General features: G+C 45.6%; 1 long non-coding RNA gene across 1 annotated transcript; it reads left to right on the forward strand.

Moving 5' to 3' along the window:
- The first annotated feature begins 1,146 nt into the window (after positions 1 to 1,146).
- On the forward strand, positions 1,147 to 11,645 carry LOC137662831 (uncharacterized). Its single transcript, XR_011048062.1, has 3 exons — positions 1,147 to 1,367; positions 9,517 to 9,681; positions 10,608 to 11,645. It is a non-coding gene; the product is annotated as an uncharacterized lncRNA (long non-coding RNA).
- Positions 11,646 to 12,627: the final 982 nt, after the last annotated feature.

Consider the following 12,627-nt stretch of genomic DNA (forward strand, 5'->3'; position numbering starts at 1 on the left):
GTATTTGTATGAAAAATCTGGCAGTAGGTTTGTTTTACTTAGTATTTTAATTTTGGAGAAATAGCAGAACGTTTCTGGGTATTTGCGTTTGTTTCAGAGGTTGGAGCACAAGCCAGATTTCTGTGTAGTCTGTCAGGCAGTTACACGTCTGAGCATGTTACGGTTTGTAGCACTACAAATTAGAGCCATTTGACTTATATTTGCTGCACAAGGCTTTCATAAAAAATATTGCAATTAAAATAGATGTATATGGGATGAGCTCTGTGTGCACATGGGGGGCATCTCGGGGCGTGGATGCTGGGCTGCGAAGGGGGTTCGGGTGAGACCCAGTGGATTTTACTCTGAGGTGCTGCTTCTGCATGAACTTGTGCTGTCTGCCCCCGTCCCTCGCTTACTTTAAAAATGGATTCTGACTCTCTGGGTTATTTTTCAGTACGCAGTGGGTTAGTTGTATGCACATCATTTGCTACTTATTTTAAGAGAGGAGCTAAAAAGTGCTGTATGTGTTAGTCATGAGTATAGTGAGCAACTATATGAAGAGTGTATGGGAAGGAGAACAAAACATGATAGCATGACTGAGTTTTCACATTACTTTCACTGCAGGATAACCCAGCATTTCCTGGTAAATTTGTCCCAAAGTTTTCTGGGGGTTGTAAGGCTATTTTGAGTTAATTTACTTATTACAATTTGTCTTTTGAAACTAAAACAAAAAAACCCCAAACAGTTGGAAGAAGATATTTCACCTGCTTTTCATTAACTGGCAGGGAGCAGTCAATTAATACCACCGCCGCCAGCAACAAACAGCAGTAGTTGGGACCAGAAACCACGCTGCAGGAGTACAGAAACCTGCTATAGCATCAGCGGGCTGGGCTGGGCCGGGCCGGGCCGGGCCGGGCCGGGCCGCTGGCGAGCCGGGCCGGGCCGGTTCTTCCTCCACGGGCCGCGGAGGAGCGGAGCCGGGGCCCCGGGCGGCCTGTCGGCGGAGGGCCCGCCGCGAGGAAGTGGTGGTGACGGGCGGGGGGGCCGGGCGGGCGGCGCGGGGTTGGCGGCTGCGGAGGCGCCCCGGCGCCGCAGAGGGTTAACGGCGGCGGGGCCGGGCAGGCTGGGAGTTGTAGGCGCCGCGGCATGCCGGGAGCTGTCGTAAGCGCCGTCGCGGCGCCCGCCCGGCATGGCGGGCCGTCTCTCTCCCACCAGGCGGGAGAGTGGCCGGACCGGACGCCCCGGGCCTGCGTGCCCTCAGCCGCCGCGCTGGGGCGGCCCGTGCCCGGCGGGTGCCGCTCGACAAGCGCTGGCTTTTTCCCCCGCTCCGTGAGGACCAGCCCCGGGGCGCCGGCGCGGCCTGCCCGCGGTGCCCGCCTCAGGCGCCGGTAGGTCAGTGGCGGGTTTGCCGCTTTCCCCCAGAACCAGCCGGGCCGGGCGTGTCCGGCCAGCCCTGGCGCCGGCGGAGGCGCTGGCCTGCCGTGCCCGGTGGGGAGCGGCCGGGGGCCGAGCAGTCGGGGCCTCCCTCTGTCACTTTCTGCCCGCGAGTGAGCTCCCCGCGGCGGTGCCGGCCGTGCGCGGCAGGGCTGCCTGGGGCACGGTCACCGACCAGGCGGGCGAGGGCCCGTCAGTGGTGGGGGCGGAGTGTCAGGTCGAAAGCCGGCCCTGGCGGCCGCGGGGCGCTCGGTCTGGCCTGGGCTGGCGGGCAGTCGCGCTCCACCGCGGCACCGTGCCGCAGGGCGCCGGGGCACTGTCCGGCCCGGCCCGGCCCGGCAGAGCCTCCCTGCGGGCTCGCCCAAAGCCTCTTCCGCCCAAGCGGGAGTTTGCTTTTTTTAAACCACGTATGCGGCTCCTCTGTATGGCTCCCGCTCAGGGCTCCGCGTCCCTTCTGCGCTCCTGTCGTCCCGCAGCTCCTGTGGCTGCTCGGGGCGCTGGCCCCGGCCGAGACGCTGGCTCACGGGCTCACAGCGTGTGATGAGTTCTGCTTCCACTTTGCGGTGAGCTCTGCATCAAAAACGAAGAGCCATGCCGTCCTGTGGCCTCCTCTGGGAGCCAGCCTGCTCCGACAGCAAATGCTTGCACGTGGCGGGGGGATGGTGGTGTGTGTGTCTCAGTTTTTATCTACAAGTTCGTTTGGTTTGGGGTTTTTTTTTTAATGTGAAAGGGAAGAACTAAGATGCATGAAAGTGCTAAAGTGTGTTGAAGTTATGGAGGGACAAACCCAGGAAGCAAACAGGACTTGGTAGTCTCCGTGTTAGCAAGGTGTTTCTCTGAGGACAGAGCAGGGAGGGAAGAGGAAAAATATTACATGTTAATTTAATTTATGCTAATAGTGGGCCCAAAGAGCAAAATCAGCTTCTTGTTAAACATTCTGATGTTTTAAAGGAATTTGTTAATTAGTTGGAGGTACATTATTTTATGTATGAAAGGAATGACAAATAACAGTATGTGAAATAAATCGGTCTGAAGTGAATTTGCTGAATTTTGTTTGTGGGGTTTTTTTTCCTCCTTTTTGAAGGCAAATCTTGAAAGAATGTGGTGCCATGCATCAGCCGTTAGCTGAACTTGGGGCTTAGCGTGCTTAAACTTCTCATGGGAATGGGACAGGAAAGATTCGCTGTTGAAGATGACTTGAGATACAAAATCAAGTCCAGAACAAAATAAAATATAAAAGTTCAAGACAGGGAAAAAGTGAATAATGTATTGTCATGTGTTTTAAAGCTATTAGCTTATGGCCTACCCTATTCCCATCTGGAAAGAACTATTGCTTTTCCAGTTCTTCAATAGGAAATTAATTTTAATGGATTCTGTTTTCTTATTTCAGTGGCAATGGAAGGCAGTCTTCGGAATCCTGGATATCCCCTCCCTTAATTCTGCATTCTTACGTATCAGTAAAACGGATTCAGAGATGGATATGTACATTTATAGCGGGCCCATTTTGAAAGTGCTGTGTTTTGTCATCTTAATTTCCTTTCCCATTAAGTTATTTTCTTCAGGCCCCTTACTAGAAGCAGAGTAGTTTTGGTTATATTTGCTATCCACTGCTTATCACCTGCACACTCTCAATTGTGCTGGCAGAAGAGAAGCAATGTTCTTTACCTCACCAACTTTAACATTGGGAGTAGAAAAACTTATGGTTTGGACACCATGGTTGAAGGTGCACTCACACAGTGCTGCCTAACTTCTTGTCCCTGGGTGGGCTGTTTGTAGAAGTCTTCATGGAACAATTTTTGGGAAAGTATTTAAATGAAAAACTTGAAGTCATCTAGGGCAAGACAATATTGCATTCTGAAATGTATGTATAATCAGCTCCCTTTGGGATGTTACCTGAGACCTTGTATCTTTTCTTCTGCCTTTTAGACTGTATAGTTTTTACGTGCAGCACTGAAGAATTAACAGAAGAACCTTAAAATTAAAGATCATTGCTTTTCAGCAAGGCTACCGTACTCTAGGCAGACATTTTAGGTTTTTACTTGGCATTTTTGTTATTTAGAAAATCTCCACAAAGCAGGGAGTTAAGCAGTCATTGCTCAGCCATCCGTTTTATTTTTATTTTTCAGTCCACAACTGTCACAGATTATTTAAAGAGAAAGAATTTGCTTTAAGGAGGTAACTTCCCATTCAGTGGTCAATAGAAAATCAAGTGATGGCATCAATCTAATCATCAATATATGCGTTAAGTGCTACCAGTGGCACTTTCACTAGTTGCTGAAGCAGAGGAGTGAATGGATTATAAGGATTAAACTTCCTTCATCCCCCTAGAGGTGAAGAAGTCATGTGTAGGAGACAGTGTGAAAGACTTGAAGACAAAGAAAGAAATAGATATTATCTCTAAGTGGTTTCTTACACATTTTTTTCTATAGTAGATGGTGGGATGTGAGCTACAAACAGAATCTCAAAGCTTACAGGGCAGAAATGTGACCATAAAGTGATTCTATGAGTATGGAATGAAACGCACTTGGTCATTATGTAACCTGGATTCCTGAAAAATATTCCATCATAAGTCTGATTCTTTAAAGAAAACTATTCCTTTTCATAGCAGATAATTTCTCTTGTTCTTTTCTTGACTTTTTTTAATTGGAAGGAAGTCATGGACTTTCCCACTGAAATGGTGGGAACCTAGTGTTAGGACTTATGATTCTATGACTACAGCAAAGGAAAATTTTCTGACCTGATTTGCCTGTGTCATCCTACAAGGCTTTCCACCACAAAAAGAGGCACTTCCACTGGTGTCACCAGTTCTTTGTTCTCTTGCACTGTATTACGCCTCGTGAAATACTACCAATTGGAGGAGCAAGTTTGTGGACGTGTGAAGCATTCATGTGATAAGGCTGATAATGGCATTCACATGATTCAATAACAAAAGCAAAACAGCTAATATTTTAATATTAAACAAAAATAAGGTGTTAGTGCTGTTATTAAGAGTAGGACAAATCCATTCTTATGCTGGTTTTATATGAACAAGTGTGGGAGGAATGTGTACACGTGTATACTCACACACATGTATGTGTATATACACATACACCTGCTTTGCTACATATGCTGGTTAATGAGTAAAAATAGCAGAGGATCAATATATAAAAGTACTGGGAACTTACACACTGAACAAAATCAAAGTATGTCAGAGCTTGGTTTGGTAGCAGTAGACTGGGAAAGGGACAGTTCACTGCAGCCTACAGCAGCACCTTTTGGGTTGTGTTTTTTTTGTTTTATTATTGTTGTTGTTTGTTTGTTGTTAATTATTATTTGTAGGAATGCTTTGGAGCCAGGTCATTGCTGCTGTAAATCTTCAGATTTTCATTGATGTCTCCAGAGGGATAGTGATTTACACCCCCTGAATAGATGGCCTTCTGGATGGGGACGTTATTATGGTGTCCTTGGTCTTAACATCATTTACTTCCTCTTATTCTCAGAAAGAAAAAACAATCAAAGGAGAGGTAATGATAAGATCCTCAATAAGCTCCTCCCATAGGAAAAAAAAAAAGCTCAGTACCTCTAAAATGGTCCTACAAAAGCTATTGGATGTTGTTATAGCAGCATCTATAGGAACAGAAATAGCAAGAAGAGAATAGGAATTGGCATTCCCCTGGTTTCTCTCCAACTTGTGAAAATCCTGGGATAGAAGGAAATGCCGTCTTTTGGAGTTATTTGTTTTGTTTCCTGCAGTGCCTTCATATACAGAAACTTCTCTCAGAATTTAGTCAAAGCAGAATAACTAATAAGTAAGTAGGATAAAACTATTGTTTGTACTTGTTTCAGAGTGGCGGTGATCATTTCTGTCTCAAGTGTTTCTGTGGAAAGAGTCCAAATGATTGCTACTGTTCTTCTTGTGGTATTCTGGGAGATGACAGCTTGGTTTAAATCACTAAGGCTAAATGAATTTTGCTCTCCCACCATCAAACACAAAGAAGCATCAAGTTAGAGAAGCCAGACTTCACCTGTTTGAGCAAGGCAATAGTCTACTACCATAAATTCCCCAATATAATAGCAAACTTTAACACTTCTTTTCCTATTACCATCCAGAACATCTAGTTGCCTTCTTAGCTTCTAAAGATAAAGCTTAGGTCCCCCCAAATCACCTGCTCAGGTGCTGTCTAACTGTAAGAGGACCTCGGTTCCTGCCCCTAGATTTCTCTGCCTGCCAAGGTCCCGGTGACCTTAGCGCTGGTGAGCGGTGTGGTTGCGCTGGGCTGTACCAGCATGGCACTCTCCCACCGCTGTCAGTGGGGGTCTATCCTGACAGGTCTCCTAAAGCAGGTGAGCTGTGTTTGGGCCTCACAAAGTGAGACACACCGTGCCCATCAGTGGTCTGACAGTTCAAGTGTGTGAAACACGGAAACTAAAGTTCAAATCCCATGCCTACCTCAGCAGATGTGTCTCTTAAAAGCTCGTGCTTCGTCCCCCCCAGGGCCTCTGAGGTATTTAGAGAAGACAGGTATAGGATGAGTGTGCATGTTGGAAGAACTGTTACTGTTTGGGCAGGAGAGAGTGCAGTGCCACATTGATGAAGCAATGAAGTTAGGGCAACCACCTGCAATGATGGGTACTTGGGATCCAAATCTGTGTTGTAGTGGGAAGCAATGTACAATCCTGGGAATGACTGAATCTCCCAGGGTCTTTTTTAAAATGCCAGACTTTAATGGTAGAAATCTCTAGGAAGCCTGGAAGGTGGACATTTTAAAGAATTACGGATAATTTGAAGAAAAAAATACAGAAGCATAACTGGGTGTTAAAGATAGGAAACTGAGATTTTTTGCTCTCAACTTCTGTCCCTGGTAGGGTCCTAGTTGAACTCTCTGCCATTACATTTCCTCACATGCAAACTAGGAGTGATACATTGTACTTAATGGGCATTCTTCAAAGCGTAATTCATGTTTGTGAAATACTGGGAGTAGCCAAGAGAAAGTCTTCTAGAAGTACCAGCTTATGGCAGGGGCACTAGAACTGTCTGGCAAGTGGATCTTTAAGGACATACTTGAGGAAGACGGATTTTTTTAAAAGGATATGAGGGCAAAGCTAGTCCATTGGGATATGGAAGAGGTGAAGTAGTTATGTGGAAGAGAGGAAATGTTGCATGATTCCTGTCCCATGGATATGAACCAGCTTGTGCTAGGCAGGCTCTCTCAGGGACAATAGATGCATTGGAGGGGGGTGGAGGGAGAGCTATAGACACAATGTCACATTCAATATACTCCACAAAAGGATGCAGTGAAAGAGGGTTGAGTGTATGTAATACAGTGCAGTGGATGAACAATAGGTTATAGATGAGGAGACAACGGTTTATTATCAAATGTAGTCCATCATCTGGGTCTGAAAGTGAATGCATCATGCCAGGTGACACTGAGTGTTGGCAGTGGCGTGAGGGACATGCATTCCTGAACTTTGTTCATTTTATGTGGACAGGTCTCTGTATCGCTTATCTACAGTTACGAAACTAGGTAGCAGAGACAATAAGGATTAAACAAGGAGAACACAGTATTTCGTTTCTACAGATGATACTTTCAGCTCAAAATCAATACATTTCAGTGGGCTGTAGGATTGAAGAAGGTTAATCTTATGCTGCCACGGCCCATATTATGTCTCTCCACTGAACACATGCTGCACTTTGATTTGCAGCATGCACAACTATTAGAATTTTTTTTGAGAAGTACTTGATTTCCAGCGTTGCTGGTGATTAAAAAAAACAGCTTTATATGCACGTTCTACTCAAGCCTTTCCTTGGTTTGCATGATGAAAGGATCTGGAGCTCCCCATTGTAATCACTTCTGAGAACTCTAAATGGGGAATGGCAACAAAAAGAGGAATTTTGAGATTTTACAAGAGACTCACCTGTTAATTCATAGTAGGTAAAGGTGAAAAATCCCGGTATAAAGTACTAGAAGTTTGTAGTGGCATTTGCAATGTTTCCTATTCTTGTTAAGGGGAATTGAACGGACCTTCTCATAAAGAGCAGTGTGCATCTGTGTGGCATGTTAAATTTACAATGTGTAGACTCAAGTAGTTAATATGCCAACTACTGTCTTGATTTAGGTTCTGTTTAGCTTCCATTGCTACATTTGCCTGGAGTGACTTGTTGGTGAGAAATTTTGGACTTTAATCCCTGTAGCAGAAGGACAGGTTGCTGACACCCAAGCTTTATTTAAGAAACCAGGAGGAGTGTATAGCTGTTGCACAGTGTGGTAACCTAAACTGCCTGGATGACTCAGTTTCAAAGCTAAGACTTGTGTTTGCAAGTTCCTGTCCTTCTCATAGAAACTACGGTCAAAAGTGTGCAATTGCGGGATGAGAGGCACGTAAATCAAAATTTGTGCTTGCTTGCTTATTTATTATGGAACTTAATGGCACCAGTTCCATCCAACCTGCTGCTGTCTGGCTCACTGCACCTGTAAGCTCTGCAGAGCAGGGACGATCGGCTCTTCTGTGACTGTTCAGTGCCTGGGTCAGTTGGGTGCCCTTTCTTCATGAGTGCTGAGGTGCCTTGCGTTAGGCCCACAGGAGTACTGGAGTGGCTGAAAGTGAGAGCCAGCTAGCTGCTCCTGACAAGGCCCGAGCCTTAAACATAGATCCCCAAGCCCCTGCTTACTGGGGAGCATGGCAAGAACCAGGAGGGCTACATAAATACCTGCTTCCAGAGTTGCCCGAATACACTGCTTTAACACATGCTAAGATGTATGCACGGGATGGAGCTGAGAATGTCTGCCTCAGCGCCCCCGCCCCTCCAATCCTACTGGCTTTCCCTCCCATCATTGCGGCTGATGGAAAGCCAGTTATTCTATGTGCTGTGCAACAGCTTCAGCCGAGAGCACCTCACCCAGCACACGTCTCTGCCACGCTGTTAAGACACTTCACTGGTGCAAGCCCTTTCAGGCAGAGGAGGGAAAACTGAGTTCCTGTGTTCCTAGGTAAGTGCTAAATAGCGTGTGGGCTCAGAGGGGTACCATGACCCCTGCAAGGGGATGGAGTTAGGTGCCTAAGAAAAGGCTCAGGATTGGGAATTCCACACAAGATACTTTGCCTCACCCCAGCGTTAGGATCCACTGCTGTTGGAGGTGTCTAGAGAGATTTATTGGCATGTCCAACTGGTTCCTGTAGAGTTCTTCACTTAACAGCATGGACAGTGTAGATCTCATTCTTAGGTATTCTACTTTTTGCCTTCAATGCACACTGAGGCAGGGTGTCTTAATTTGGAGCCATGGATGTAGGCAAAGACATACTGCAGTGCTCAGCACCGCAACAGCCAGGCCCTTTATCGAATCCAGCCTCATTGCAATAAGTGTGAGTAATGGTAAGAGAGGCATGAGAGCAGAATGACTGTACAGGAGGGAGAGCTGCACTCGACTTGCTAGAATGAAAAACATATTTGTAAAGGGATAAAATTAGAACTGGGTACAAGAATGCCATTTAATGAAACAAATGACTACACCTCTTTCAGTGGCAGGAAAGAAGTGACACATCACAGATAACCAACAATCCCCCATCCTACTCTCAGGGTTGCTGCAGAGTAGACGGTGCTGCTGGCTAGGCTAGCCAGGCTGGGGTGAGGAGTGGATCCCAGTGCTGAGGCCTCCCGAGTGTTGAGACCCCCTGGCCACACACCTCACTGTATGTACAGTGAGTGACTGACCTTGGTTCTCATCTGTGGGCTTGTAGTAAGAGGTGTCTTCCTCAGGTACTGGGAGAGCAGGGCTGGGGGAGGATGTACGTGTGAGACATGGGAAAGTGGTCTCGCTGAGGTGTGTCATTGCTCGTGAGGTACTTGTGGCAGCAAACTCACAGAAAAACTTAATAATAGAAATTGAATGTCTCTTTTTATTGAATGCTCTTTTATCCCTTATTCATTGTATTTTATTTCTCCTCTCTGCTACATTTTTGCTTTCTTTATGTCTCCTTTTGATGTCTTCCTCTCTGTAGTTCTACATCCTTATTTTTTGTTAATTTTTTGTTAATTTACTGTTGGTTTTTTACTTGTGCATGTCTGTACTCCTTTAGCTTTCCTAAATACTTTCTCTTTCATCTCTCTTGTGATCTGCCATACAGTTTGGCCACCTTCCATGCAATGGAGCAATGTAGCTGAGTTGTCGGCTGACTTAGGCTTGCATCACCACCCTGAGCCAGATCGCATCTGCAGTTGTTTGGAGCTGACTACATGCCTGAACTGATAAAACATGCTGTGGAAACGTGGATCTCTGGGGCCTTGGCAGGGTATGCTCATATACATGTGTGTGCATGTTGATGTGTGAGTACATTCCAAATGCCTGTCTGTTCTGTCAGCTCAGATGACTGGGTGCTCCTCTGGGCTTTGCGGCAGCGTATGGGAAATGGGAACAGACTGGCAAAGCTCATGGGAAAACAGGGATTAACCCTGAAAAGGGGGATATGCCTGTTGCCCAGGAATGTGTGATGAATGTAAGCAAGAGATGCAAAACCACTCGCTTGACCTGTGTATAATTCTTTCCCTTCCAGTGAGTCCCTTTCCCTGCCTGTGACTCATCTTCTTCTAAATGTAGACTGTAAGCCTCTCAGAGGACTGCCTTTCTCTCTGAACAGAGTAGCATAAAAAATAGCAACGCTGTTGAATAACCAGTATTATTTTTTAACACAAAAAACCTGAGGACTGCCTTGCTGTATCTGTGCTTCTCTGTCAAGGGATTTATTGGTTCCCTGAGAGAACAGTGGAGCAGGTCCTGTCCTGACCTGCAACAAGAAGGTTGTTCAGACAAGAGGTCTCAGGAGCAGCACAACTGCAGTACAGTGGGCAGGAGATGTTATAATAAAAGATAGGTAGGCTATGATAAAGGCGAACAAATCTTTCATAGCACCCACGTACTTCTTTCTCTATTTCTGACCCATTTGTAATTGGCAGCATCCTTGTGGTAACTGCAGCGTGGCTTACATGGACATCCAGTGGGAAGTTGCCTGCTCCCTTCCACAGGTTGCCCACCACCCCATCTCCTTTCCTCCACCCTCTGCGTATACTGTCCAGTTGCCCAGTCCACTGCTGTTCTCGACTCTTGATGACCCTGGTGATCATACTGTTACCTTCCATCCCTCGCTTCAGCTTTTGTTTTGTTTTTGATTTGTAGCAGATCTCTTACTAGAGCCAAACTGGTTCCTTTTTCTCTTTTCAGGTGCTTTTGCGGTATTCTGTCACGTTATTGCCTGGTCTTCTGGAAGACAAAAGAGTGAGAATTGGCGGTGCATCATTATCCTGCAAACAGTTTGAGAACTGCTTTGACAGCCAATGGAGGAAAATAGTCTGATGTGGCCACAGCAAGCACATGCTCTTTCTAACAATTTACAGTTGCACTTTGATCCCAACGAGGAGTGATGCTCAAACCTCCCTCTGATTACCTGTGTTCTTTTCTCTTACTGTAACAATGTTGTTTCTTTCCAACACACGTGTTCATGGAAAAATGCCAAGATTCTCTATGCAGATTAAAGTAGGTTTACAAATTAAGGAAAGGCTGTTATGGGACAAAAGGAAAATTAAATTACCTCATCAGTTTGCACTTCCTTATAATCAAAGTCCTGTCTTTGGTGGGTGTTATATAGGATACACAGTTGGTGAGGCCTATGAGAATTTTCCTTGTGTAAAGACTGCAGGAGTTAGCCCTAGCGAATCACACTATTTTAAAAATGGTGGTCAGTGAGCTATAGGTGGACTCTCTTGGGAAAAAAAGAGGAAGAAAACTTGGTGAGAGCTTGATCCTCTGCAGTGTCATCTTTCACAATTGAGTTGACTGACAAAAGAAAAAAAAGGGTGAGGATGGATGCCTCATGTTGTGGAACAGAACGAAATCCAGTGATGTGCTCCCTCCCCATTAGGTCTGATACAACTGCTATATGATAAAGATTAATTTCTAAAAATCAACCGTAAACCTATAGGTCAGCCAATAAGACAGGGTATTGAGAAATATTTCATTGCAAAGTGTATGATAGTTTGATGCCTTTAATCTGCATCACTGCAGACAGTGTATTGTTGAATCCAATGAAGTTTGAATCCCACTGTGAATTTCATTGTTTCCCACAAGTAGATTATGAACAGAAACCTTTGATTTCTATTAATTATGTATCTTTGAGTGAAAACCTATTGTGTGTATATATATATGTATTTAATTACAGGAAATGTAACAAACATTTATTTTTATTAAGCTAATAAAACAGATAAACCTATCAAAGCATGTCTTCATTTAATTTCTTTGCTCTTGTTTCCCGTACTATAAATGAAAGATCATTAGGTGCAATCTCATGTATCTCAGGACACACAGTTCATTGCATCAGGTAGTTGATGTCATACAGAAGTGTCTTGTTTCTAAATAAGAGCTCTGAGATTGCAACAGTCTTTGTAACTGCATCCATGTGGCACCATAATCTGATTGGAACCTCAGGGTACTACTATTGCATTTAGGGTAGCACCTAATGCAAGATCTTTCCAAACTCTGAAAAATGTAATCCCTGCATTGAGGAGCTCATGCCCTGTGAACAACAAGGAGGCAAAGGTTAGGGAACATGGAATGGGACAAGGAGAGATATATTGCTTAAAGTAAGCAGTCTGCAGGAGTGGGATCTGTAAAAGGAAGCTGGATCTGAAGCGTGCTGGGGTTTGGCAGGTGACCTCCCTGAGGCTGCATCCAGTGTCACCATGGCACATGGAAAGTAAAGTAAAGGAGTGGATGAGGGGAACTGGCCAATGGCTGCAGCCTGGCAGCAGCGCTTTGGCAGAGGCAAGGAGGGCATGGAAAGCTGGACGTTCCTGAAAACCTGTCTGGTGGCAAAGCTACGTGTAGAGGCCCGTGAACATGAGCGCCAGCAGCCTCAGTGGCTGTGTCAGCAGCTGGAGAGCCAGGGAGCGAGTGAGGGGGAGAGCAACGTAACAAAACTGGTGGATGACGAAGATCAACTCCGTGCCTGTTTTGGTTTCAGCTGGGTTTGTGGGTGGGTATCTGGGAGGGCCAAAGTAGGCTATCCTAGGTGTCAGAGCAGCATGGAAGGCAGCTAAAGTCTGAAGCGGAGTGGTGCTTTGATGGAGCTTGGAGATCTTCAGCAGTAGTGGCTGGATTTGGGTAGACCCGTTTTCCAAGGCAGAGGAGAAAGGAAAGGCAACATATAAAACCTACCCTCTATGTTACCTGTCGTTAACAACTTGGA

The sequence above is a fragment of the Nyctibius grandis genome, chromosome 4 (assembly GCF_013368605.1).
Source record: "Nyctibius grandis isolate bNycGra1 chromosome 4, bNycGra1.pri, whole genome shotgun sequence".
In the NCBI taxonomy this organism is placed as follows: Eukaryota; Metazoa; Chordata; class Aves; order Nyctibiiformes; family Nyctibiidae; genus Nyctibius; species Nyctibius grandis.